This window comes from Pleurodeles waltl, chromosome 8 (assembly GCF_031143425.1).
Source record: "Pleurodeles waltl isolate 20211129_DDA chromosome 8, aPleWal1.hap1.20221129, whole genome shotgun sequence".
Classification (NCBI taxonomy): domain Eukaryota; kingdom Metazoa; phylum Chordata; class Amphibia; order Caudata; family Salamandridae; genus Pleurodeles; species Pleurodeles waltl.
The window spans coordinates 520,034,805-520,061,610 of record NC_090447.1 but is presented as its reverse complement, the minus strand read 5'-3'; the positions used below and the strand labels follow the sequence as shown (position 1 = coordinate 520,061,610).

Here is a 26,806-nt window from a genome sequence, read left to right as displayed (position 1 = left end):
CTTTCCACAAGAGAAACTGAAGTGGACATGAATGGAGTGGCTCAAGTGAGGGAGCATTGTGTCTGTTGAGCACAATGTTAAGGTTTCGCAATGGTGCACAGGGTGTACCCTAGGTGGAATTACACATCTAAGACCTTCCATGAAGGCCTTAATGACTATGATTCTGAACAGGAAGCCTTGTCTGTTCTGTAAATATGTGGCTATTGCTGTGAGATGTCATCTAAAGGAAGTATAGGCTAGATTTGCTTTCTGCAATTGGAGTAATTAGCAGACAATTTCTTGTACTGTGTCTTTCATGGGGTCAATGTGTTTGGGTTGGTCATAGCAAGCAAAACGTTTCCATTCTGCAGCATAACATACTCTAGTAGTAGGTCTATGGCCTTCCTCGAGAATTTCCACACACACTGCAGGCAAGCCTAGATAGCTAAACTCTATGACCTCTGAAGCAATATTGCAAGGTTGTGTGACTAGGGCTATGGATGTCTGAGATTTTGAGTGAGAAGTCCAGCCTGTTGGGAAGCACATCGTGTGAGACTACTGAAAGATCCAGGAGTGTGGTGAACCTAGGCTGTCGTGCCCAGGTGGGAGCCACAAGGATCATGGTGAGAGATGTTTACCTGATCCTCCAGAGCAGAAATGGGATGACAGGGAGGGGTAGAAAAGCGTAGGCAAATATCCCTGACCAATTCATCCATAGAGCGTTGCCCTTAAATAGTGGGTATGGATACCTGGAAACTTTGGCATTTTGTGCTTTCTGCTGTGGCAAAAAGATCTGTGAGCAGTTCCCCACTTTTGCTGTGTTCTGCTGAGCAGGTCTACAAAGTTATTGTCCGCTCTGGGCAGGTAGGTGAATGTGGTGGTGAGGAGCCCACTTCTATAAGGTCTGAGAAACTAGTGAGAGTTGAGAATACCATGCCTCCCATCCCTGTTTCCGTTAGTAATACACAGCTGCCATGTTGTCCGCCCGGACTATGACAACCTTGTGAGACAGGTGAGGAAGGAAGGCTTGGAGTGCTAGGAATATTTCTTTAAGTTCCAGGCAATAGATGTGTAGGGATAGGTGTTTGGCATCCCAGAGGCCCTGCACTGTCAGGTTTTGAAGGTGAACACCTCAACCTGTCAGTGATGCATCTGTCGTCAATGTGACTGGAGGCACAGGGCCTAGAAAAGGCTGCCCCTCAAGAAGTTGTTGGTGTTCCACCTTTGCAGAGAACAGTGATTCCGGTGGTCTAACAACACTAGATCTTCCAGGTAACCCTGTTACTGACAGATTACCTAGACAGACATTGCGGTAGGGGGCGCACATGTAGTCTAGCATGTGGAACTATGGCAATGCAAAAGGTCATCATCCCCAACAGACGCATAATGGTCCTGATTGTATAAGTATGGCTCTCCTGAAATTGAGGCAGGTGGGTCTGGAAATTCTGGACACAAGTCGGGATGAGTTATGTCAACCCTAATTCTGCGTTCAGAAGAGCACCTAAATAAAGCTGTGCCTGCAGAGGCTGGAGGTGAGATTTGGGAATGTTGAGAGTGAAACCCAGGTAGTGAAGGAGATCCACTGTCAACTGATAGTGCTGTTTGCACTGGTGTAATGTGCTGGCTTGGATGAGCCAGTCGTAGAGGTAGGGGAAGACATGAACGTTCTGTCTTCTCAGGTGTGCCTCAACTACTAATAAGCATTTTGTGAAAACTCTTGGAGCGGTAGTGACTCCAAAAGGAAGGACCCTAAACTGGTAATTGTTGCCTGTTATGACGAATCTTAAGTATTTTCAATGTGCAGTGTGAATTGGAATGTGAAAAAAAGGCTCCCTTTACATCTAGAGCTGTCAAAGTTGCCTCGTAGGAGCAGGAGGACATCCTGAAGGGTGACCATGTTGAAGTGCTCTGAAATGATTTGTTCAGAGGCCTGAGGTCCAGTATCAGTCTGAGAGACCAAGTCCTTTTGGAGAATCAGGAAGTATAGTGAGCATACTCCTGACCCTTGATATTGTGGGAGAACGGGCTTGATGGCCCCCCTGAGAAGGACCTGGACCACTTGTTTGAGAAGAGTCAAGTGTTTCTGAGATAGCCTGCGAGTGTGAAGGGGAATATTGGGAGGAGTGGTGATAAGCTCCAAACAAACATGTTGGATAATAGAAGGGACACATTGGTCCGTGGTGATGATGTCCCAGGTGGAGTAAAACTGTTGAGAGTCTTCCCCCAACAGGTTTTGGATGACCGGGGGAAGGGGCAGGTAGTCACTGCTTAGCAGTGGAGGAGGACCTGCATGTGGCAGTGCATTTTCCCCTCCCTTTGTTGTTGGACCCTCTGTAAAACCCTCCTGTGTATGTGGGCTGAGGTTGTCTAGGGTGTGAGGTAGACGTCTCTGACGTGGATGACCTGCATGACTTCTGAACACAGGTCAACAAAAGAAGCCTCTGTGTGTGTAGTGGTCTGAAGGGCACCCATGGCTTTGGCAGCGTCTATGTCCTTTTTGTGCTTCTCTAATGTGGTGTCTATCTGTGGCCCAAACAGGGACTCTTTGCCAAAGGGCATATTGAGGGCGCCTGTTTAAACCCTGAGCAAGGCAGCGAAGCATGTCATATTAAAATGACACTAGTGTTTATGCCCTAGGCTGCAATGTCAATGGCATCAAGGGTGCACCTGACTGAATTGTTGGAGATGGTTTGCCCCTCAGCAACAATCTGTTGTCCTTTTTTTACTGTGCTCCTTATTTAGAAACTGAAGCAGTTCCTCCATTCCGTCCCAATGTGCCAGATCGTACCAGGACAACAGGGCTTGAGAGTAGGCTAGGCGCTTGTGTTTTGCAGCTTTCACTGCCACCCTTTTCTCAGTGGCACAGATTCTCTTACTGTCCTTTTCTGGGAGAGAGAATCCCCAATGGACTGACTATTAGCCCATTTACGAGCCATTGTTGTCACAATTGAATTGGGTGGATTCTGTGCCCTGATGTAGAGCAGATCAGAGAGGCCACCTTATACTTTTTATCCACCCGTGGTGTGATTACTCAGGAGCGGACAGGCTCCTTGAAGATGTGTCCGCATGCTGGAGCATGCCAGGGAGGAGGAGTGTGTGGAAGAGAGGAGCAGGAGGTGGAGGTGGAGGTGTTGGAGAAGGGATGGAGGACTAGTAGCCTTGTCCATGGCTTTCCTCTTAGAAGGGTAAGGAACATCCAAACCCTCTTGAAAGGTAAGTCTCCTTTTAGCGAACACAGGAGAGGAAGCAGTGGCGATGATCCGACCTGTTCCCTCTAGTATCTGAAGTCTGCGCTGTTGAGCGTCCATTTTATCCAGAATCGGCTTGACTTAAGAAGGGCTGGTGGAAGACTGGCCCACGTCTCTAATTTCCACGTTTTTTGGCTCCAAAGGCTTCTGCACAGACGTTTTCAGTTTTCAAGCTTGGTCAGCACAGAAGTCAAGGCTGGAGGCTGCCAGCTCGGTCCAGAGGTCCGGACTGATACCTAACGATCTCTCGGTCTGAAGCTATGAAGGTTGAAGCGGACAATGCAGTTTTGGTCCTTGTGACCATTTTTGGCGCAGAGTCCCAAGCAAGGCGACCGTAGCAGTTTTCCACTACCAACCATGGCCTGATGGCGGCGGCTGACAAGCGACCTTAAGGATGGCTGGAAAGTCTTTTTAAAGGACTTATGTTGGACAGCAGGGGCCACAGTACTCATGCACTGGGCAGAGGTGACTTTGTGGCTTTCAATGTCTGATTCAACGTACGACTCTGAGCTGTCCTGTATGGAAAGTGTTTCCTCCTCCTGCACAGGTTCCTCCTGAGCATGTTCCGCTCTGAAGATGGTCTGGGGTATCATTCGGCATCTTCTGGGCCATTTCAGGCCGACAAGCTCATTGATCCCAAAGGGTCTTTTTGGAGTGGAAGGACTTTCAGGCGTCTAAGTCAGCCTTGCGATAATCCAGAGAGAGACAATGATTGCAAACAAGGTGTTGGTCGGTGAGCAGGAACTTGGTATGGCACTAAGGACAGAAGCGGAATGGAGTCTGTTCCATCAGGGAATCATTCAGTCAGCTGCAGCCACGTGGAAGGTTGGCCTGAAGTGGGCACTGGCGCCACAAAGAGTGATCGGTTTGTGCCCTGAACTGATGGAACAATGAAAACGCTAAGATAATGAAAGCGAGAACGATACCAATACAGTCGAAATGAGAAAGTTTGTGAAAGAACAAACTAAAGAGAGTCAACAGACGGAGCGGAGGCACACACATCCGAACCAGATGGCAGAGAGCAAACAATCTAACAAAGCAGCTGATGCCCATGCGCAATATCATTGAGAGGAGTCGCCGCTCGATCTCATGATTCAGAACATAAAAAAAAAAAAATTTAAAAAAATTATTAGAAAAATAAATAAACACCTTGTACCACTCCGGACCCAACACTAGATGACAGGAGTATGCAGAGCATGTGTATCTACAGCCACCCATGCCATTGAACACTTATCTATTGATTGCTAGTGTCTGGACTGATTTGTACATTATTATCAGTATGATATTCTTTTTCTGCCTCCTCTGCTCTTCCTTCAATGGTGGAGGAGGTAGTCTCACCTTTACTTTTTGTTTCTGTGTCCTCTCTAATTCTTCTATACTTGAAGGATTAGGAGTCTGGTGTGCAGCTTTGGTGTTGACTGGGTTTTTCAAATTGCCTTTTACTCTTTCTTTGACCCTGATCATGCTCCGACATTTAGTCAACATCTTTTGGAAATTCCTTTCTGGTGGCCTTTTCTTTGGAATTGGTGGGGGGGGGGGGCTGTATTCAAACTGTATTCATTCCGTTTCAGTAGGTTTACTACTTTCAGAACCAAAAGGGTGTTTGTTTTGTACAACTCTCTTGACTGTTGAGGACTTGGTTTTGTGAGAACTTTTTTTTTCCATTGAGTGCTTCAACTAGTATTCTATCAGCTTTGATGGCCTCTCTCTCAACAGACTCAATCTTTTTCATTGGAGACAACTTTGGACTTCAAACCTTTACTTTTTTAATTGTGTTAATCCCAAAGCCAAAAAGGGGCCCACACAGACTTAGTTGACTGCGGGAGGAGCGGTTCTATTAATGCAGATACAAAGACCTTAAGTTAATTCTCCTCTATTCAACTCTTAAAAGTAGTGGTACACTTGGTGCGTGGAGATCACTGTGGGTTCATCCCATTGAGAACATGTGTGGAATTTGTGGTACTTGCCATTTATTATGCATAGAGACTCCGTGCGCCTTGATACTCGCCCCCAAAAAAAGCATTCAGTACTGTGAGCCCGGCATATATGTGGAAAATACTGGATTGCATAGGGCAAATGTACCTGACCAGAGTCCACTGCTGTACACCAACGGCCAGAGAGATCAGGAGGTCTAAGAAAGGTAGACCCTTGAATGATCACCAGACCTACATGTCCCTTCTCGCCCCTTCAATTTGCATTGGCAGCACAGACGCTGGGATATTGCTTGAAGACTGCTCTTCAAAACTAGGAATTAACAATTGGGAAGAAAATCACATGTGGTATCTATGTACACAGATGACACATAATTAACACAACCAGTGCACTTGGGTGTTTATACCACTTGACAAGCTTGATACAAAGTGTCAGATACAGCAAATGGGCTAAATACAGTTGGAGCATCATGATGTCTTGTCAATGGTCCCGAAGCAGAGACCTCCACCAACTGTTCACTTGTGAAGTGTGTGACCGCAAATAACAGATGACTGGGGCAACTTACAGTTTTATTCGCTAGGGACTAGTAACCTTTTATGGTAATGAGCCTACACTAGGGTGTAATACTCTTAAAAGGGTCAGTGAAAGCTCCAGGAACAATATAAGGCTGCTGCAGTATAAGGCATCAAACCCAGTGCAGATATGGGGTGTAGGGACATCAGGAGTCAGAAAAAGGGTAGGTCACTTAAGTATGGTGTTTGCTTCAACTAGTAAGGTGTTTTCCCTAGCAAGGAAACTACCAATAATGACACTGGGGGGAATCGTATTCACTATTACGGACAGGATGTGTCACAAGGGCCTTTGAGGTACTTTACCATTTTATTTGTTTCTCGCTTTATTCTAGACCCCTTTCTCCTTTTGCTCTCTTTCTCATCCTCCACTTCCCTCTTCATTTTCAAGGTTCTCTTTAAATTTCTTATTTAATACACCAGGACAGCTGTTACCATAAGTAGAGTGACACGTATTAATTTGTTATTTAGACATTATAGGTCGGTCTTTCAGGAGGAGGTTTTAAATAGATGTCAACTGTAGACATTTATAGAAAAAATATTTTTCCACTCCAGGTTTTTTTGCAGTAGTTTTGCTGAGGTGCGCTTAGATGGGAGAATTCCAACTTTCAATACATAGCCATTTATATTGTGTATGTTGTCAAAACCCCAAACTCACTGAATGCAGGACAAGTAGTGTTTGAATTTAAAGGCTCATCAAATTCTGGAACACTTTGATGTTGTTTGTGATGAGAGGGCTTTTGCTGGCTAAGACTGTGTTCCTGCCCGATGCCTTTACACACAATAGGGATTCACCTCACCCATTCTGTAAAGGGTGGAGAACTGGGAGGCAAAACAGAGTTAGTTTACACAAACTGAAACTACCAAGGGAAGAGAGAAGATGATACGGAATTAACTAAACGGCATCTCAACTGCAACATGCAATATACAATTTGAATAATGACACTAACTGGGAGAAGAACCTGCTGCAGTGGCCTCACAACAATATGTTGCTTTCAGAACTGCTTAAGATGCATCTGACAATCCTATGGTGTTTCTGTATGTAATCAGACACATGGGCCATATCGGGGATGGAGCAGTGAAGGCCCTCCTGAAACCCCTGCCAATAGCCCTCGCGAAGCCGTTTTTGAGTATCTGCCCTTTCTGACAGACTTAGAAAGAGATGGCAGTGCTGGGAGGGTTTAAGACACAGTGGGACTTGTAGCCTGGACACTATTGCACAGATTCGCAGACATGTGGAGAAGATTAGAGGCAGGGACGCCACGAAAGCTTGAGACAGAGACTTGGCTCTGGCTCAGTTCGAGGTCCCCCTTGATCCACAAGCCCAAAAGGAGGCGAGTTTCCACAAGAGGAGGACATGGCCTACTGGCTACAGCTGCTGACCACGAGTCATCAGGGAATCGGGTTTGAATCCTGCGTCCAGTGATTTCAGGTAAAGCCTCCCTGTGCTGAAAACAAAACATTTAACAGAATCTGTCTCTCTTGTGACGAGCTCATATATCCTTGGGCAAGGTTTGTGCTATGTAAAGGAGCCACTTATGGAGGCAAAACGAGAGATGGCATGTACTTAAACTTTACAATTCAACTACCTTCCTATGACTCACCTGACCTCACTTAAATTGAATATAATATACAGAGATCCTTCATTTAATTACCTGAGGTATTATCAGCCCACAGCTGAATTTTTGCCAATGACTACTGTACTGCAGAAAGGTGAATACACTCGAAGATTCAGACAATACTTCATATGCAATTAATACGGCAGCAGTGGCATACTGGGACGGTCAAGTTTGTACAATTTTTGAGATGCTGTCCTATTATGTTAAGTGATTACAATGAATCAGTAAACTGGTTTCCACACACATTTATGCAAATGAAAGTTCAGGGGTTTAAAATTACTATAGCCCAACACCTAGGATATATTGTATGAGGTCAAGGACAACAAGTTTTAAGGTTTATTTTGTCCTTGGGACAAGCAGGTCCAACCCCTGCAGAACAAATCCTTTGGCTTTCAATTTACAGTACCACATTATAGAGCAGGAAAAGGAATTGTCTGAAGATGAGGGACTATTTGTGACCATATGTTAACGCTCTTCGAACTTGTATTTACAGTTCAATAATGCAAATCCTTTATTGTTAGGGTGAGTGTTCTAAATAAATGTTGTAAGCTTGAACTGCACTACTGACAGTGGTTCCAATAAAAAAAAAAAAGTGCACACGTTTGCAAAATGTAAAAATATGAGCCTATGTATCATGCTCACAGAATGCTCTCTGATTAATTGCAAATATTTGCAAAAGGTTGAAAGCAAGATTGATGATTTTTTGATTTCAAAATAAAATGTTCAGAAAAAAGTGCATCTAGGAAAAAAAAGGTTGTGCTAAACTACTGTGAAATTTTATGGATCAAATCTGTTTATTAGCAGTTTAAGATGCAAGAAACATTATAAGCCATGCGCCTACAACCACACGGGCCGGCAGCATTTTGCATCTTCTGTCAACATGCCCCAGGAAGAAGCTCCAAGGAAAGGGCTATACAGCCACTGCTAAGTACAAACCCACCCCTCCCACCCGAAGAACCCCAAACTAGAACGAGACCTAGCAAGCGCTGAAAAGTAAAGAAACAGAAGAAAGGTCACAGACAACCATAAGAAGAAACGTAACAAAACCCCTCACAGCGATGCTCGGCTAAGGTCCACCCCGCGCCCACCCGTTCCCCCCACCCCCTGCCTTGCCTGTCCAGCTCCCCCCAAGCCCCAATTCCAGCTCCCCAATTAGTCAGCTCCAAGTAACCTCAGCACCCTCAGATATACAGGGCATGTGAGCTCATTAAATTCAGCAGATAGAATCTGAATGAAATGTTTCCACAGCTCAGCTAAGTTATCTGCCCTCTGGTCAGCCACTAAAGTTAGTTTCTCCATGGCTAGAATATACCAAAGCTTATAAAGCCAGGAGGTATAGCTCGGGACCCCGTCCGTGCCCCACAATCCAAGAATCACCTGGTGTGCCGCATTGAGGGCAAGGGCAATCTGCCGCCCCCGCAGAGAACGGAGGGGAAAGGTGAGAGGGTTAGGTAAACCCAGAATAGTGTATGCCGGGAACTTTGGGATCTCTGTGGAAAACACTGTCAATCTCATCCAGAATACCATTCCAGTATCTCGTGAGCTTCGGGCAGTGCCACAACAGGTGAATGAGCGAACCCGGATTCCCACACCCCCTCCAGCAAAGCCCAGATTTAGTAGAGTCCCATTCATGTATCCTCACAGGAGTATAGTGCCAGGAAATAGCAAGCTAGTAGGCCGTTTCAACCCCCGGGATATGGTGCGCCGCATGGTGCACCCTAAAGTAGATTCCCTCCCACTCCTCTTCCGAAAGTTCTCTCCCCAGCTCCCTCTCCTAGCGCAGCTGCCCTTTCGCCTTGTCAACGGGTACGGCCCTGAGAAGGAGTGCATAGATTTCTGACACCAACCGCTTATCATCTTTCTTCCCTACCAGCCGTTTCCCAAATGGTGTAAGCGCTCTAGCAACTAAAGGCTTGATCGCTGGTTGCAGCACCCAATGCCGAACCTGATAGTAAGACAGACTATCCGCCTCCGTTAAGCCATAAGTCACCCGGAGCTGGTCAAAGGGAATAATACCATCCTCGTCAAAGAGGCACCCCACCCTTCTGCATCCCTTTGCATTCAGATTCTGAAGGCCCTCAGAACTCAAGCCAGGCATAAACTCCAGTTTCGCACATATTGGTGTCATAGGGGAAGGGAAGGTCGTCAAGCCGCATCGGAGCGCCACCGCGTCCCACACCCCAAGAGTCGCTCCTGTGATAGGAGAGGAGTAGAGGCCCGTCGCTCTATGCCGACGCCGCAACCAAGGCTCTCTCCAGATATGGGAACCAGCCACCGCCTGGTCCATGAAACACCAATGCTTTTCGGTCAGCGGTCGTCTCCACTCGACTAGGAAACGTAGCTGAGCCGCCTGGCAGTATTTTAACAGGCAGGGCACCGCCAGTCCCCCGCTGACTTAGGGCGGAACAGCGTGTTACGGGAAATCCGCGCAGGCCTCCAGTCCCATATGAACTTCATGAGTGCCGCCTGAAGTGTCGCCAGAGTGTGAGGTGGAGGAGTGAGAGGAAGTGTCTGAAACAGGTAGAGTATGCGCTGCAAGATTGTCATTTTAACTGCCGCGATCCTACCGAACCACAATAGTTTAAACTTCCTCCATGTCTCTAGATCCCTGTGTATATCCCTAGAGAGGGCCATATAAATCAAACAGGCTATCCTTGCCACTGTCTTCGCTAGGACTATCCCCGGATACAGGATATGCGACGCTGCCCACATAGTGGGAAATCTAGAGCGCAACTCTGCCTCGTGGGCCGACGATACCGAAAGATTCAAGATCTGCGAATTCTGCACATTCACTTTGAACCCAGAAATCGCACCAAATGCGTCCAAAGCATCCACAAGCGCCGGGAGCGAAACCGTGGGCTCCGAGAAGGTGAGGATCACATCATCCACGTACAGACTAATAAGGTGGTGGTCACCCCCAAACTTAATGCCCGTAATATGAGGGGCAGCTCGAAGCCTCTGTGCCAAGGGTTCCATATAGAGAGCAAACAAAAGCGGGGAAAGGGGGCACCCCTGCCTTGTTCCTCGTCCTATTGGGAACGGCAGTGAAGCCGTTCCATTGACAAGCACCACGGCACTGGGTCGGCTGTAGACACACTTGAGCCACGTCAGGAATGTCAGCCCTATACCAAAAAGCTCCAACACACGGAAGAGGTACGGCCAATGCACTCTGTCGAATGCTTTTTCCACGTCGATAGTAAGAAGGAGGGCCTCTCTACGGGACCGATGTGTCTTATCAATCAGATGCAAAATCTGCTTAGTGTTATCCCCACATTGTGAGTGGGGTATAAAGCCCGCCTGATCCGGGTCGAAGAGCCCAGGCATATATGGGTTTAAGCGCTGCGACAATATACCCGTAAAAAGCTTGGCATCGGTATTAAGGAGTGAGCTGGGCCGGTAAGAGCCACAGTCCTCCGGGTTCTTCCCTGGCTTAGGGATAACTGTGATAATAGCATCGAGCATGCTAGGAACAAGTGTTTGGGTCTCTGTGAAAGAGTTGAATAATCGGGTAAGCACTGGGGCCATCTTCAAACAGAACGTTTTATAAAAAAGTGGAGTAAAATCGTCCGGACCAGGTGACTTCCCAGCCTTCAGGCGTGAAATCGCTGATATCACCTCTTCCAGCCGAATAGGCTCAACGAGGAAAGCCGCATTCTGCTCGCTAAGCGGTGTTACGGCGCAGTCAGGAAGATAGGGGGAAGGGTCGCAAACAATAGCCGCGTCCGCCGCATAGAGTTCCCGATAGAAATCAGCAAAGGCCTCTGCAATCTGTTCATCCGTGTGGGCCTCCCCTCGTGAGGAGGAGCCCACCATCTGCACTGCAGAGGCATGTCTCTGGGCCCTCAACTTCTGAGCCAGAAGCCTCCCACTCCTGTTGCCCCCAACATAGTACTTGTGCTTAAGTCGCACTAATGCAACCTCTGCCCTATCCCAGTCCAATCTCTTCAATTTCAAGCAGGTCCTCTCCAGCTCCAGACTCTAGGAGCTCCCGTAAATTTATGGGAACGCTCCAGAGCTCCCACTCTCCGCTCCAGGGTCTCTCGCTTGTCCCTCCGGGCCTTGTTTTCTTTAGCCGCGAGGGAGATCACATCCCCCCGCAAGACCGCCTTAAGCGCTTCCCACAGCGTTCCTATGCTAGTCTGTCCATCGTCATTCTGTTCAAGGTAGTGTCTAATCGATTGGCGCAATGATCCACCACCTCCCGAGACTGCAACATCATGTCCCGGAAACGTCACCCCAGACCCTGCACATAACCAGCCTCCACACGAGCCGTCACAGTGACAGGAGCATAATCTGCCAAGGCTCTCGGCTCAATCGACTTCTCCTGAACTGGAGTGCGGAAGTCCGAGGTGGCTAAGAAATAGTCTATGCGCGCATATGTTCTAGAGGCTGCCGAGTAAAACGAATAGTCTCGCAGACCCGGGTAGGCCACCTGCCAGATATCCTCCAAACCACAGTCAGCGAGCCACTGAAGCCCTGCCGGAGTTAAAGCCCCAGTCTGCCCATACCTATGCCCCGATCTATCAAAATCATTGTCCAGAACGATGTTAAAGTCCCCGCCTACTAGTAAAGCCCTGTCCGAGGTCGTAAACGTCGAAGAGAGCACCTGCTCTATAAAACTTTCTGGTTGAGTGTTGGGTGCGTATATATTAGCTAATGTGAAATGAAAGGAGCCTATGTGGATTTTCAGAGCCAGATATTTTACCCCTGACCTCGTGGATCTTAGCAACCACCTCCCCACAGAAGGACTTTGAAAACAAGATCGCCACACCATCTTGCTTTGTGGACACGGAGGACCAGTACTGCAGAGGAAACCACCTAGAGCGCATACAATGCGTGTCCGCAGCTAATAAATGCATTTCCTGCAACAGACAGACCTGACTCCCAGAGCGCTCCAAGAATGACAGGATCGCCAGCCTCTTCGAAGGATTATTGAGGCCACGTACATTAAAGCTAAGGCACTTAAAAGTTTAGACCTATGAGGAAGGAACAGGAACAACAACTGCCGGGCCATTACCATAAAGCCAGGCACGGAGGTGGCCCGGGCCAAGGCGAACAGGGAATCCCATAATAATCCCCAATAATGAGCAAATGACCTGTAGAGGGGTACAGTACAACCAGACAAAAAGGCACAACCGGTGCAGACCAACCAGTGTTCAAGTCCTCCGTGATACATCCACAGCGAGAAAGAGTTCAAACCAAAGTCAGGGACACACCACTGAGTGCGTGCCAAACTCCCAGGAGCCCCACCACCCAGGCTCTGCCCCAGTCCAATCCACGTCACCACTGCTGGGCAGCCCCCCAGCACCTCCCTTCACCAGCACTGACCATCAAGGCCTACGGGCCGGCACAGGCGGAGACACTATTCAAAACTGCTTGCCTCTCCCGCGCTTGCTCTCTGGACGACGGTCGCGACGGCCTCCGCTTCCTCTCCTTACGCGGCCATCCGGGTCACTCTCTACAAGGCCCCCACCAGGGGACCCATCTCGCTTCTCCGTCTCATCCAGCCCCAGCACCCGTCGGGCCTCCTGGAGCGTCCTCACCTGTCTCAGCTGATCGCCCCATCGGAACACCAGACGGAAGGGATGACCCGAGGTGTAGGACGTGGAGGTCGCCCGGAGGTGGTCCGTGATAGGCTTAAACTCCCTGCTCCTCTGCAACGTCAACACAGAGAGGTCCTGATAAAGCTGCAGATTATGCCCCCGAAACTGAATCTGCAGCAAATTCCGCGCCTTCTGGAGTATTGCTTCCTTGACCAGAAAATTATGGAAGCATGCCAAAATATTGGGAGGACGCACCCCGAAACTTCCCCCTCGGCTCACTCTATGAACCCGATCCAAAAGGATCTCCGGCGGGCTCTCAGGCGACAAGAGGGAGTTGAACAAAGCTGTAACGAACTCTCGGACATTATCTCCCTCGGCCCCCTGCGGTACCCCCCTGATTCGTATATTGTGTCACGAGAGCGATTTTCTAAGTCTTCAGTCATAAGCTGCAGCTGTTCCTGATGTTCACGCAGACGGAGTATCTCCTGCTGGAGTTGCTCAACTTCCTCCCCTCTGGAGACCTCGTTATCCTCAACATTAGACACTCTTTCCCCCAGAAAGGTAATGTCAGACCGCAGCTCACGCATTTCCTGGGATATGTCTCTGCGAAGTTCCTGCAGGTCCACTCGCAGCGAGTCGAACAGAGAGGTAAGGAAACTCTTTGTGACGGGGGCCTCACCATCCGCCTCCACGTCGCCCGACTGGTCAGCCCCCCGTGTCGAAGCCGCGGTCTCCGTCTGTCGGCTCTGTGCCTGGTGTGATCTGGTTAGCATCTCTCAGACCGATTGGTCCCTCTTAAGCTTGGAAGATGCCATCACCACCTCCTCAGTGTCCACAAGGCCACTGGTAATGTCCCCCAAGTACGTCCTCTCCACAGATTCTCCGTCCCCCCGCAGCGGGCCGCGCCGTCCCGCCGATCCTCCAACGCAGCCTACAGCGCCTCCTGCCCCCCTCTGGGGCTGTCCGAGCTACTACCACCACAGCCGGGAGGGCCTTCGCCACTTCTCTCTTCCCAGGGGCCACCTCCGGTCACCCCCGCGCCCCACTCAGGACTAGCTGGTCTCAGTCACACAGCACCGCAATCCTCAGTCTTCTCGCAGTACTCCTTCTCATATTTCTGCGCCACGCCGCACCACCTCGCCGGCCAAAAAGTCCCACCGATCACCTTAGAGGGCCAGCGCGGCACGTTCGAGGGGCCACCCGCTCACCACATCACGGGGTGGCCAAACAGCCCCCACCGCGCCACCAGCTCCCCAGGGCCCCGTCAGGCGGTGTGGCACGCAATCTCCACCCGCTCCAGGCCGCGGGCCCAGGCCTCGCATAATCGGAGAGGCTATTATCAGAGTTCTTATTTAATTGTCGCGTAGGCTCTCATTATTCTAATGAGACTACTGGATTTGAGCGGCAGAATCGCCTGCAGCGTGGGAGACTGAGTCTTAACCCACAACAGGTGACACCTGTCAGCCTAATCCGGGTTTTGCTCCGGCTAACAGTGCCTCATCTCTACCCAAGAGCAGGAATGATTGGGCATCCGAGCTCATGACACAATTGATTCCTCAGGGAAATCGTGGTCACTCAGATCTCATAATTTTCTCTCAGTTACATTAGTCTCACACATACAAGGACAAGCAGAGGCAGTATATGTTTTAATAAGGTTTCAATGAAGCAACTGCATCTTATATATTAAAGCATGCACTGCAATAACCAGGACGATAAAGCTTGTCAGGATTAAAATTGTGACAAGGAGAGTAAAGCATAGAAATAACGCTACCATATTGTCACTAGAATCAATAGACTAATTTCTATCTAAGCTATAACAGAGCACAGCATGTTAAGCTCTAGTTGTGCCCTTCAGGTTCCCCTGGGAAGACATCATCCCCCATACCTGAGCAAAGGCCTGAAGTCTGCATAAGCAGCTGTAGCGAAGAGTTCAGCAATCGGCATACAGTCGTGGTCATCTGTCTGGAATCTCCCTCTAACGTGTATGGGACAGAGAAGTGTTTTTATAATGAAACACCTGATGTTCTGAGAAAATGTCCCTACGTAAGTATGTGTATGTTTCTATGAATACCACAGACAAAACGTTACCACGTTTACCGGCAACCTATCTTACTGGAGCCTTAAGGGAAGCGCAGAGTAAAAGAAATGTCTTGTTTAAGAACACAGTGCTGTCCTAGGCAAAGAACAGCTAGATGGAGAGAGAAATAAAACAACAAGACCGCAAATGTGGCTATTGTTAAAATAATAAACGAAGCTGAATAGGTTAAAGTGCACTGCGGAAGGCCTAGTGTGCTAAAATAACGTGCAAGGAGCTATAACTAAAATGGCTACACAAAATAATGAGATTACTGCCATAACTAGTCACCGTACTATATGGCACCAAAGGGACAAGTAGATTTTTTATTTTTTTTACAAGACAAGTAGATTTATGAAGCAACCTGTCCCATGGACAAGTAGATATTTTATTAAATTCCACACCCCTGGATTTATGTATTGTTCTGAGCAAGACTGAAAATTAAAAAAATAAATTAAAGAAAATTGTAAAAGTGAAGAACACCCATCCACTCATGGGCTGGGCAGCACTACGCATCTGCATAGTAGAAGGAATTCTACTTGCAGGTACATGAACAGCTCGGCATGAAAGAAAATATTTGATGACTAGTGGTCTCTCAAAGGCATAAAATGCACTCTTGTTGTTTGATCAAGTTCGGTCTAAACTGCAACCAACGATCGCTGTAAATGTCAAAGTAATCATACTACAAGATGCTGTTGAAGAGACGTGGAGATAACACCCTTTAATAATAAATATTCTCTAACCCCATCAAACATTGTTGGGCGAATCTCCTAATTTCAGCACAGATCATCTTGCACTGGGACACCACCTTTGAATCCTTTGATGCCGCAGCTGACTTCTAGACCTATTTCAGTCTTCCTCTGGAGCTATTCGGTCAACCTCCGAAACCAACAGCAGAAAAAGAGAAACTAAAATCGGCAATGTGGTCTTACAGTCGCCATCACAGTTAATCATTCTGACTCCACCCATATTGATGCTCAAAGGGGAAAACTTCGAAACATTAAGAACACTTGCACGACTAAATGGCGCAATAATGCTCAGCATGTGAATCCAGAAGTGATTTGTAGCTACTTCAACAGCATAAAACTAAGGTGATTTTTGGGTGAGTAATTTGATAAGAACAATTGTGGTATACAAAGCTGCCCACCAAGAAGTTATTCCACAGCGCAGATGCCCCACTCCCTGGGTGAACTATTCCCAACACAACCCAAATTACACAAGAATATTCCAAAATATGGAAGAGGCACTCTGCATATAGTAACTCCAATCTCAAACGTGCTTAAGAGGTTGAATCATTAACATGTGAAGTCCAAGGCAATTAATCAATACTTCAAATAAACAGGTACTCAAGTGATATTCTTTATTCCCATCTCATAATATAAATATGAAAGACAAACACAGCCAATGTGTTTTGTCCCATGGACAGTGGGACTTACTCGGGGCACATGGTAATCTTCAATATGTATCCACTTCAAAGATGTATATAACAGTCTTCTGTAAATTCCATAGCAAACTCCCTTGAGAGTCACAAATAACTACAGTGCAAGTCAAGAACTGCAATCAATCTGGCCATAATAAGTCACCAGTATCAAACCCGATAATCTCAAACAGACATGTTTGTTACTGGTGGCTTATTATGGCCAGATTGATTGAAATTCTCGACTCATACTGGAGTTATTTGTGACAAAGAATGGAGTTTGCTATGGAATATACGGAAAACTGTTATACACATCTTTGAAGCAGATACAAATTGAAGATTACAACATTTCTTACCTTAATTAAATATTATGCCCCGAGGAAGTTCACATGTGTCGAACGCAACACAATGGCTGTTGGTCGCTATATGGAGCGAAATAAAGGATGCATTGACACAATTTGATTGGATGCTTTATCGTCTCTCTTCAAAACATTGCTGGTGCCCTTCCAATTGGCTTGTATGGACTTTGGACCTTTTTTTGGTTGCACCTTGGGAGCAGCGGGTTCCTTGGAGCACAGCATTCTGATACATTTGGGACAAGGGCGAGGTGCGATTGGACTATTTTGACTTGCTGCTCTGATTGGATGATACTTATTCAGAGCACATTATAATAGTCCACCAAAGTATTCCTATATTTAACACGCAACCATGATTGCATACCTCACCTGAGGGCATGGGGGTACTCCTGAAGTGAATAATTTTCAAGAATGAAGGCCAATAAAATACAGGAACACTTTCACAGACCATACAAATGTGCCCTGAAGAAGTCTCACTGTCCATGGGACGAAACGCGTTGGCTGTGTTTGTCTCTCACATTGCATTATGAGATGAGAATAAAGAAAATCAATGACTATGTCTGAATACCTTTTTATGTGAAGTATTAACTAATTGTCTTGGAGCTCACACATTAATGATTCAACTTCTTCTCGAGCAAATCAGAGTGGAGATACTATTTGCAGAGTGTCTCTCCCATATTTTGGAATGGTTCTTGGGAGACTTGAACGCAATCCTAAAATGAACAGAAAAATCAAGCAGCTGAAGATACTCCACATTATTACACAGTGCTTAGCCAGTGCAGCAACTAAACAGATAACAGGAAGACTTTGTTATTCATAAATAACACAGTTTGAAAGAAAATTCTTAAAGCAAAGACTATACATATGGTAGTAGAAAGATGCTGATGCTAGTCAGAAATAAAAGGGAGCCAAGATTGTTGGTGTCAAACACAGGCAACGGGACTAGGAAAATTAATGAGCTTAAAAATTTAAACAACTTCATTTCCATACAAAAGCTATTGTCATCCTGGTCTGCGTAAACATCAGGCTTCCTATTCGAGTGGGAAAATGAAAGAGTGAGATGAAAAAGTATTTATTGAGAATAAAAGGTTCATTTGATTGAGACTGCAACAAGGAGATTTTGTTAAACATATTGCACACACAAATCCTTTGCTGATGTTACTAAGATAATGAAAGCTAAATTCTATTTGTGCTATAAAAACCTATGAAGAACAAACTTCTATAACTCACATTTATACATTTTCAGCATATAAAGCTAAATTGGTCAGTGCAACACAGTTTTGTTATATCTAGAAATATTACCTCCTCATGTTGGGTTTCATATTTTCTAGTGAGGCACCCAGGTAAGCACAATGGAGAAATCTTGTACACTTAGGAAGGAGGTGCAGGTCAACTGTTCCCTTTGATGTGCAAGCTGACTGCTGTAAGGAGACAAACTAAGAATCAATATTTAATTATTAACATATGTACAAACATATATAACTATTAAGGCACTTGCGTTGCTGTTATCAAGCATATCAAGGGAACATTTAGTTTAAAAAAACTAATATGGAGTGCACAGTCGGAGAGCTTCCTTTAAATACATTTGTAAGACAAGGAAGTGTTCATTAAGATGAATACGATTGTCAGTATCTTCTGATCCACCCAAAAACTTTACAATACCTGTCCTCCTTCTGTACCTTTTCATTGCGAATATATATATATATTTTTTTTAACTTACAGGCAAAATGTCTAGGTAAGTAAATAGGTTAACATATTTAGCGCAGATTCACAAGGCTTCTGTTTACGTTTATTCATTTGTTTGTAGTACACCCCTATATTTCTCAAACACTCACATGAATGGCAATACTATAAAAAGCATTTGGTAGGACGAACCATGTGATCTTCTATACAATACTCCATGACCTAGCTGATTAAAACATTTATGCTTTTGTCTTTGTATTACCTTAAATTTTGAGATTGGGACCATAATTCACAACAAACTTGGTACCAAGCATACCTTTCGTTTTCCTAACTAGCACTCACTTGACTGTGGTTAAAATCTTGCACTCTGCATTTTAATTGAAGTGGTTTGCAACAGTGACGGTGTGGGTGTCCCAAATGGACTTCAACTCCAGCACTGCCACCCATAGGCCACACGTTGCCCTTCCCTGCCTCAGACAAGATGAATCCGCACAGCTTTTATATGTAAGTGTGGATGTCCAGAAGTGCAGGATCCATATACCCAACAAGTGGGCACAAGCAGTATGGAGGCACTGGCTCTGGGTTATTTACCTGGTGACTCAGTTAGGTACCACAAACCTCTCTCAACATTGAGGGCCAAGTGATAATATAGATAAATGATGGTAGGCAAAATCCCGTTGTTGGAGGGGCAGGCAGAGATTCGTAGGTAAGAGATGCCCGTCCATCACCTTTTTACTGCACTGATCTTTGTAGACAAGAAGAACTGAGACTTGGTAAGGGTATATACCACCAGAAGAACAATAGCGGTGTACATTTTCTCCTCAGTTTTTCCAACTAAGAAGTGAAAAACACCACTCTTCAACAGAAAAAAGTAGGCAAAATGGGACTAACGGTGGACAACGGTGCAGGATATCTGTCCACATTTGTCACAATGACGGGATTCCACCATGGAGTTAAAAAAGAAAACAACCTAACAATGAAAAACTGTTAATGGTGGGTCCTGGAATAAAGCTAAAACAAAGTGTTGCTTCAAGAGGCAAACATTTTTTAAGGATTTATGTGAAAACTATTCATAAGAAATACATAGCCATATGTTCAGGGATCCACTTGTAGCAGAACAAGCACTGGCAACGCAAATAGGCCTGACTTCTGAATGAAAGTGCATTTTGTGTCACTGATGGGTTTAGGCATTCAATAAGTCCTCATACAAGCATTCTGTCACTCATCTTTGCACATATGCATCCATTAAGCCATCCACTGACTCATTCTTACATTCAACCACCAACACAACCACAAGAGGCCAATCGAATATTCTACATAGGGAAACCAACAAGTGGGTGAAGCCTAAGCCCCTCTACAAGCAATACTCTGAAAGCTCTTGTTCAGCTGATCAACTATTGTCCTGGAACAACTTCCCTGTTCAGGCAAACCAAAAAAATGCATGTGGATTACTGAAGAATTGGGCGTCCGATAACACTCTCAAACACTCTAAAAAACTGTACTCTTAAGTCTAAGGTTCTTGAGTTAGAGCTACTGGCATTGTAAATTCATAACCAGACTTTTCTTGCCACATAAATTGGTCAACCCTGGCTCATAATTTCATCTTTTCCTGCTATATAATTCAAGTGGCCCTGCAGAAAACTAAAGCACTTACATGTACCTTCTTCCTCTATCTGCAGCAAAAAATGAAAACGTTGCTATTTAGCAGCGTTTAATTGGGCAAAGCTTAATTGAAGCACGGTAACGTTGTGTTTATTGGAGGCAAATATGCACTTACAAAATACACGATTTCCACTTAAAAACTATAGTCAAACTACGGAACACATTGGCCAAACGGAAAATAAATATTTTTTAAAAGCTAATGCCTGCATATTAATACAACTGTGTCTTTTAATATTTATGTTTATGTGTTGTTTTACTGGTGTGTCTCATATGGTGTTTGCCTGCAATTTACACTGTTTAGATGTGATTCACTCCACAAAGTTTTATAGCATCTGATAACATTGCTGCTGTCTACAGAGCAAGCCAGCCAGGCGTCATTTATGCTCATTCATCTGTGTGACTCTGCCCTTTCACGAACACATGCTAATGTTTTTGCTCTGTGTTTTTGTTTTTCATGTTAAACTTTGGTCTCCCCAGTAGTCTTTTTTACATTAATTTGCAGTATTCACAGTGTTTACGAGTAAAGAGTGATTCATGTCCTTGTGTTCAAAAATGTTTTCTACAACATAACATTTTGCTGTTTAAACTTCCTGCCTGGAAGCTTGTTTATAGTTTGGAGAGGAAGGACATTTTCACATGTTACAGTTTGCATTTCCAATAAATTATTCTTTATTTTGCCCACAGTAAATCAGTGAGGCAGAAAAATAACTGATTGCCCTTTAACAAAAATTGTTTGTGCCCTACATGAACACACCGGCTCAAATTGAGCACTGCAAACATAATAAGTGTTCCTTCTTTAGATCCAGCTGTTACTCTACACAGAAGGCTGATTTATTTTTCCTTGACAGCGAAGCCATACACTTTATGTTTTTAGCTTACGAGACCCACAATTGCCTTGTTAGCATCTGCGAGAAGAATATTTTTTCTAGGTTCAGCTGTCACTTTACACCACACGCTAATAACTGCGGCATATATTTTTACGAGTATTGAATACTAAAGCAGGCTAATTTGAAATTGCAAAGAAGTAAATTTTGTGTTGTTGGTGTTGCGCTTCAGTTTTGGTTTTGTTATGACTTTCCCAAGTCTCTCTTTTGGTCATATTAAATGCGGCACTGTAACCAAGAGATGAAGCTTGGAATTATAATAAGGCAGTACAGAGGGTTAATGTGGCTGCTACAAAGAACATGTTGTAGGCAGATAACAGACTGCATTCAATCTTCAAATGTTAAAATAACTCTGGTGATGTTATTCCTGGAGAAAGAAAGAACTTTTCTTTAGTGGAAGCTTGGACTAATTATAAAGTAGCGCAGAAGGTTACTTTGCCTGCTCCGAGGAACATGAACTAGGCATATAAGAACTAGCAACTAACATAACAAGCGACACGAAACTGACACGAAAGGCAATATTTACAGGCTGCTGACAAGCAGTGGAAACGTCACTGGAAGGACAGATGGGGATTATTTTTGTTAAAGCTCTTTCCCCCTTTGGAGGTGTTTCTGAAAGCGACTGAAACCAGGGGCCAGCTCAGCCCCTTCGCTCCTGATAGCCGGGGAGGATTTTGGTTTGTACGCCATTTCTAAGCAGTACCCCCATAGTGAAAAAAACATGAGCTGCTCAGAATGAAATATTCCAAAAGAAACAGGCTGATCAGCGTGTGCCCTTAAAACCAAGGCTGTTGTGAGAGGAAGAAAGGGCATAAAAGAGAAATAAGTACAACACACACTAAAGACATGATCAGTAAACAACTAATAAAAAAATGAAAGTAATCCATTTCACATAAGCAAGCCCGCGGCCGCCATGAGCATCAGCCTGAAGAGACACAAAAGGAAAAAGAAATTTGCTTGCAGTCAGACATATCGGCAAAAGTGCAATTAGCCATGTAACAGGGGCGATAGCCAAGGAGGTGACAAAATCACCGTAAGGAGGGACAAACATAAAGCATTTGCCAACGAAAAGAAAGGATTTTTGAAAGGAAAGCCCATGAAAAAGTGATAGTGATGGGTGTGCGGTGGGCGTGGCTAAAAGCCCAGATACATACAACAGGTCAGAAAAGCAGCACTTGCGCGCTGCTATGCTCGACCTAAAAACTCTGTAAATTATCTTTTTATCTAAGACACTTTAACAGGGCCATGTGAGTGCCGCTGAAGGTTCAAGTTGCATCCCATTGTAAGCTCAATACTTTATGCATGTTAGGAACAACTATACTGCTGCAGGCTCGTGCAGCCGGACAAACAAACCAAATAATCACAGCTGTGTAGAGGGGAAGAACCATGTATGTGAAAGCGCACAACTTCTTCCCAATCAAAACATGTACTCTACTACATCAACATGTGGGTGGAGCAAACACCCTCTCTGTGATGAATCTAAGAAAGAGCTTTCAGGACTATTACAAAGTCAAGCATCATCTGTGCTGTCAAGCTAGACCTAAAACATTAAACTGGTAACCAACTGTCACTTCAAATCATGATAGGACCTTAGTATTCCTAGGCTTTTTTCAGGTCCCAGTGCTGTTTTTCATCTACGGGAGAATTTCTTTCAAACAGAGAGGATAAACAGAGCTCAGAGTGAATGTAAAACCCTTCTTTGATTTCACAGGGGGTTTTAACATTTACATTTGTTTCATATTCTTGCCTATTGAAAACATACATCAGACATTGTCTATACAATGGCAAAGTTTTGTTATATTAAGGGACATGTTGCTTTTTGCTCCACTGTATGCATCCAGTGTACAAGCCAGTAAAATACAGCAACTGTCAGGGTACAATGCGCCTACTGGGGCTCTAGGCCCCGGTGCTGCTGAACCTGCTGCACCAGTGGTAGCTGAATCCCAGATACAAGCAGCTAGCCAATAATTATAAATATTAATAAAGATACCATGTGAGAGACGTAGTTATACGGTCACTGGTAAGAAATGCTTTTTTTTTAAAAAAAATGGCCCCACAGTGGCAGACTGAACTGGGATTCCCAAATGCACGACCAAAACCAAAACCAAAAAAAATAAAAAAAAGACAGGTACTTGCAAAGACAATAGTCTGGCGTTAGTTTCCAGCCTTTTGGCTTTGCCCATGCTGGATTTGTTTCCCAAAACTTTATTACTGGGGGAGCTGTTGGACCCTTACTTACACAAGAAACATTGTCTAAAAGCACAAAAAAAGAAGAAAAATAAATTGGTCTCAAAAAGCACATATTTCCAGAGTAGCCTCTAGCATTAAATACACTATTTTGTGTGTTAATGTGCTCCTTGCGAAAACGGACAAATACAGTCACTCACAGTAAAGTTAGCCAAATGACTGAAGTAGCTAACCAACTGATACATATAAAACATTTTGTTGGTAAAACCCAAAAGGCCTTGGCTAAAGTCAGATCTGACAGGCACCTACAAACCAAATAGGACTCATCTTTGGGACCGGCTGCCTTTTCCATTGTGTTTTAGTCATGCTGCACACCATCAAAGAGCAACACTGAGCTCAGTGGTGTGGGGCAGAGATGCAAACAGTGTGATCCCAGCATCCCAGAGACTTGGAGGTTGGGAGACTGCAGAAAAGCACATGGCAACACAGAGCAACTGAGATCAGGAGTGGGAGCATAGAGGCGACAGAGCAACAGAGACGGGGCTGCAGGAAGTAAGGCAGAGAAGTACACAAGGGAGACAGCTGGAAAACACAAGCACTCGTGTACAGCCCTTAACTAAAAAGAAAAGCAGTACAAAAAACTAGCTGTGTAAGAGCACAGTAATGCATGCATGCTCCAGCAAATGGACAAACTCACAACAGAGAAGTAAACCCTACACAAGACATCAAATTAGACGTAAGCGAATGAGAGTGGCAATGTAGTCAACCAATGGTGAGCAAATGGTAGGGTCTATGCCCACTGTAAGATAACAAAATGTCTCACAACATATAGCTCCTGCGCAAAAGGCAACACCTAAAAATGAGGCAAGATCACCTCAGAGGCTTCTTCCTAATTTCAAGAGCACACACTGACCAAAAAATAAACTTTAGTTCTTTACATCAACTGTTGCAGCCAGATTAGGACTATCGAAGGAAACTACAATGCCCTTCCCCCAATCCCAATTTTGTTGCCTTTTTCCATCTCGGCTAGGAAGGCTTACAGTTGAATACTGGTGCACTAAATCGCATGTTTTTTTTGTCTGTTCTTGGCTAACGAGCAAAGAAGTTTGCGTACTGACAGGCTTCAGAATTCTGCTAAATAACTTAAGTGGACTCCCTCTTCCAAATGGCAGTGCAGGCCATTTTGTGTACAAACAAGCCATCTTCACTGCCCCTCCCTAGTAAGATGCAGCCCAACATGAACAGCCACAAAAAGAGGAGAAAGGTAAACCATCACACAGACAAAGAACAAGAAATCTGTACAGCAACTTGCCAGTTCCTTCTTCATATTGGCTGAAATTTCCCACTCCCTGTACCACAACTTTTAACTGTCAGCCTCAAGTACACAAAGACAAATTTTGCATGTGGCAGTACATATGTCTTGCTTGTCCGCTTTAGCATAAAATAGTGGTTTCAAGAATAATGGCTGCTTCATTTTCATTCTTCGACTGCCAGTAGATCTATATTTTTTTTCCCCCACATGCACAAAGGATGAGTTGGCCAAAAGGTTTGATGCTAAATTTCTGCTTCCCTAAAAATTCAGGTAACAAAAAACATTTACCAGACGACAGGGGGCTTTCCGCCCTCCTGAACAAAAAGCCACAATGTGCAAGAGATGCATAAAACCACTATCAATTTTCAGCTCTGCGCACTACACCTCAAAGAAGTAAAATTACATCCTTCGCATACACTTAAGTACCCAACAAATAAAGATACGTAGGACAAAAGTACACAACAGGAAATTTAAAAGCATGATTAGTGGGTACAACTGTGTAAACCGGTAAAGAAATACCTATAGAAAAAAAACTCTCAAATTTGAAGTGGTTTACTCCGCACCTGAAAATCTGTGCATTGTTGATATGTTTGTTGGCAGTTAGTTGATTTCTAAACTAAGTATCAGTTTTAAAATTATATTTCTAATTGGCAAAGCCTGCCATAACATTTTTCAACTCCGAAAAAACAAAATATGGTGTAAAGCATCACTAACAGACTAATGTGAATTTTGTTTAAGCAAATGGTGCCAGTTTAGGGGCGTGGACTGGTTGCCCAGCAGGAGTGACTGACTTATGAGGCACGGAGTGGCCCTCGAAAGCATGGAAAGACCTGGGGCAAGTGGTGGCAATGCCATGGACTGGCTGTGGCAACCCTATTAGGTGTATAATTTCACCTGCTGTATATGATATGGGCATGTGGACTAGTCAATGTGTGTCACTATTGTGGTTCAAACCAAAATCAATAACAAATTGGTTATCAAAGAATTTACATCTAAATGGGTGGTACAGTCACTGCCACAGTGAGCTTGCATCACTAATGTTTTTACTCCATACTTTATAAACTGTACAACACATTAAAGTGACATCTACTCTAAATGAGCATGAAGTGCACCTAAGGTTAGACACAAGTGGGTCTAAATAATCTTCAAATTAACAAACACTTGTTGCAAAAAAGAAAAGGTAGCTTGGAAAGGGGATGGTTGAACACACTTTTCTAGGGAGTCACAATCAAACATCTGGCAACTAGACCAAGATTTCTAGGGAGTGACTGTAGTTGCAACAGGGAGAAGAGGTGTGATAACAAAGATATGTTGAAAATTCCTCTGCGTTTAGTAAACTGGTATTTATCAGACGTGTAAATGTTAGCTTGGTGATTTATTCGACTGTGTCAAGGAGCAGTTTGGGGCTATTTCTTGTGGAATCAAGTTGAGCCACTAAGGAAGGAGTATTTCCTTCAAATTTAAGTTTCTTGTATGAGCATCCTCCTGTTCCATGGTTAAATGTGAGAGTTTAAAAGGGCTGCTTTGAAGCCATTTAAACAAGAGATATCATTTGTGCAATTCAGAGAACCAAGACGCTGATATTTCCAAAATGTTTCGATAAAGGAGTTACAACAGACAGGATATTGGTGATAATCTCACAGTAAGAGGGGTTAGTTAATTTCTAGGAGCAAGGGAAGGCATGGCAGACAGACTGCATCAGCGTTAAGAAATCTATACCAGCTGTTTTTTTGTTTTGTGTTTTCTTTTTTAGGTTGAAAAGGGACAGTGATTTTATCGAAATCTGGTGAGAAGGGATTTGGAAGTGGTCAGACACCTTCACGGTAAAGAGGCCCTTTATCTGAAAACAGTCAGCTTTACAAAGGATGGGATAAAGGATGGAATTCTTAACTCATTCACAGCCAGGGTGTTTCTGCACCCTGTGCAAAAGCTTTTTGTACCTTAAAAAACAGCGCTGGGCTGCTCAAACACGTTCCTTGTGCAAACTATTTCATTTCCATGCCCATTCAACAATATGTACTGGTTCAAACCCTGTTTTAATATCTCACTTCAGCCCAAAGATATCCTGAAAAAAAAAGAGGAGATATGTTAATTGATTTAAAACATCTGCTCAACATTTCCTGCATTCTCAAAGGGAAATACAAATTCCATTATGCTAACCAAAGAAATGCTGCAGTGAATGTGTGGAGTTCGACAATACGAAATATATGTGGATTTTCCTAAAGAATGCACTTTGCACTATCAAGAGCATATCAATAAAATGTGGCTGAATCAATGTTTGTGCAATATTATTTAAATGATGGTGGATTTCAAATTCTGTACTGCAAGGAAAAAAATAAAT

At 44.6% G+C, this 26,806-nt stretch overlaps 1 protein-coding gene across 5 annotated transcripts in view; it reads right to left on the bottom strand.

Moving 5' to 3' along the window:
• The window catches only part of SCML2 (Scm polycomb group protein like 2), a 685,095-nt gene that overhangs the window by 523,533 nt on the left and 134,756 nt on the right, over positions 1 to 26,806 (bottom strand). For 3 of the 5 annotated variants that reach the window (XM_069204521.1, XM_069204519.1, XM_069204523.1), the window contains exons 2-3: positions 26,406 to 26,530; positions 18,040 to 18,158 (exon numbers count right to left, since the gene is read on the bottom strand). The gene's annotated coding sequence lies outside the window, so the exon portion shown is untranslated. The remainder of the gene's footprint in view (positions 1 to 18,039; positions 18,159 to 26,405; positions 26,531 to 26,806) is intronic. The other 2 variants (XM_069204522.1, XM_069204520.1) reach the window with 1 other exon arrangement.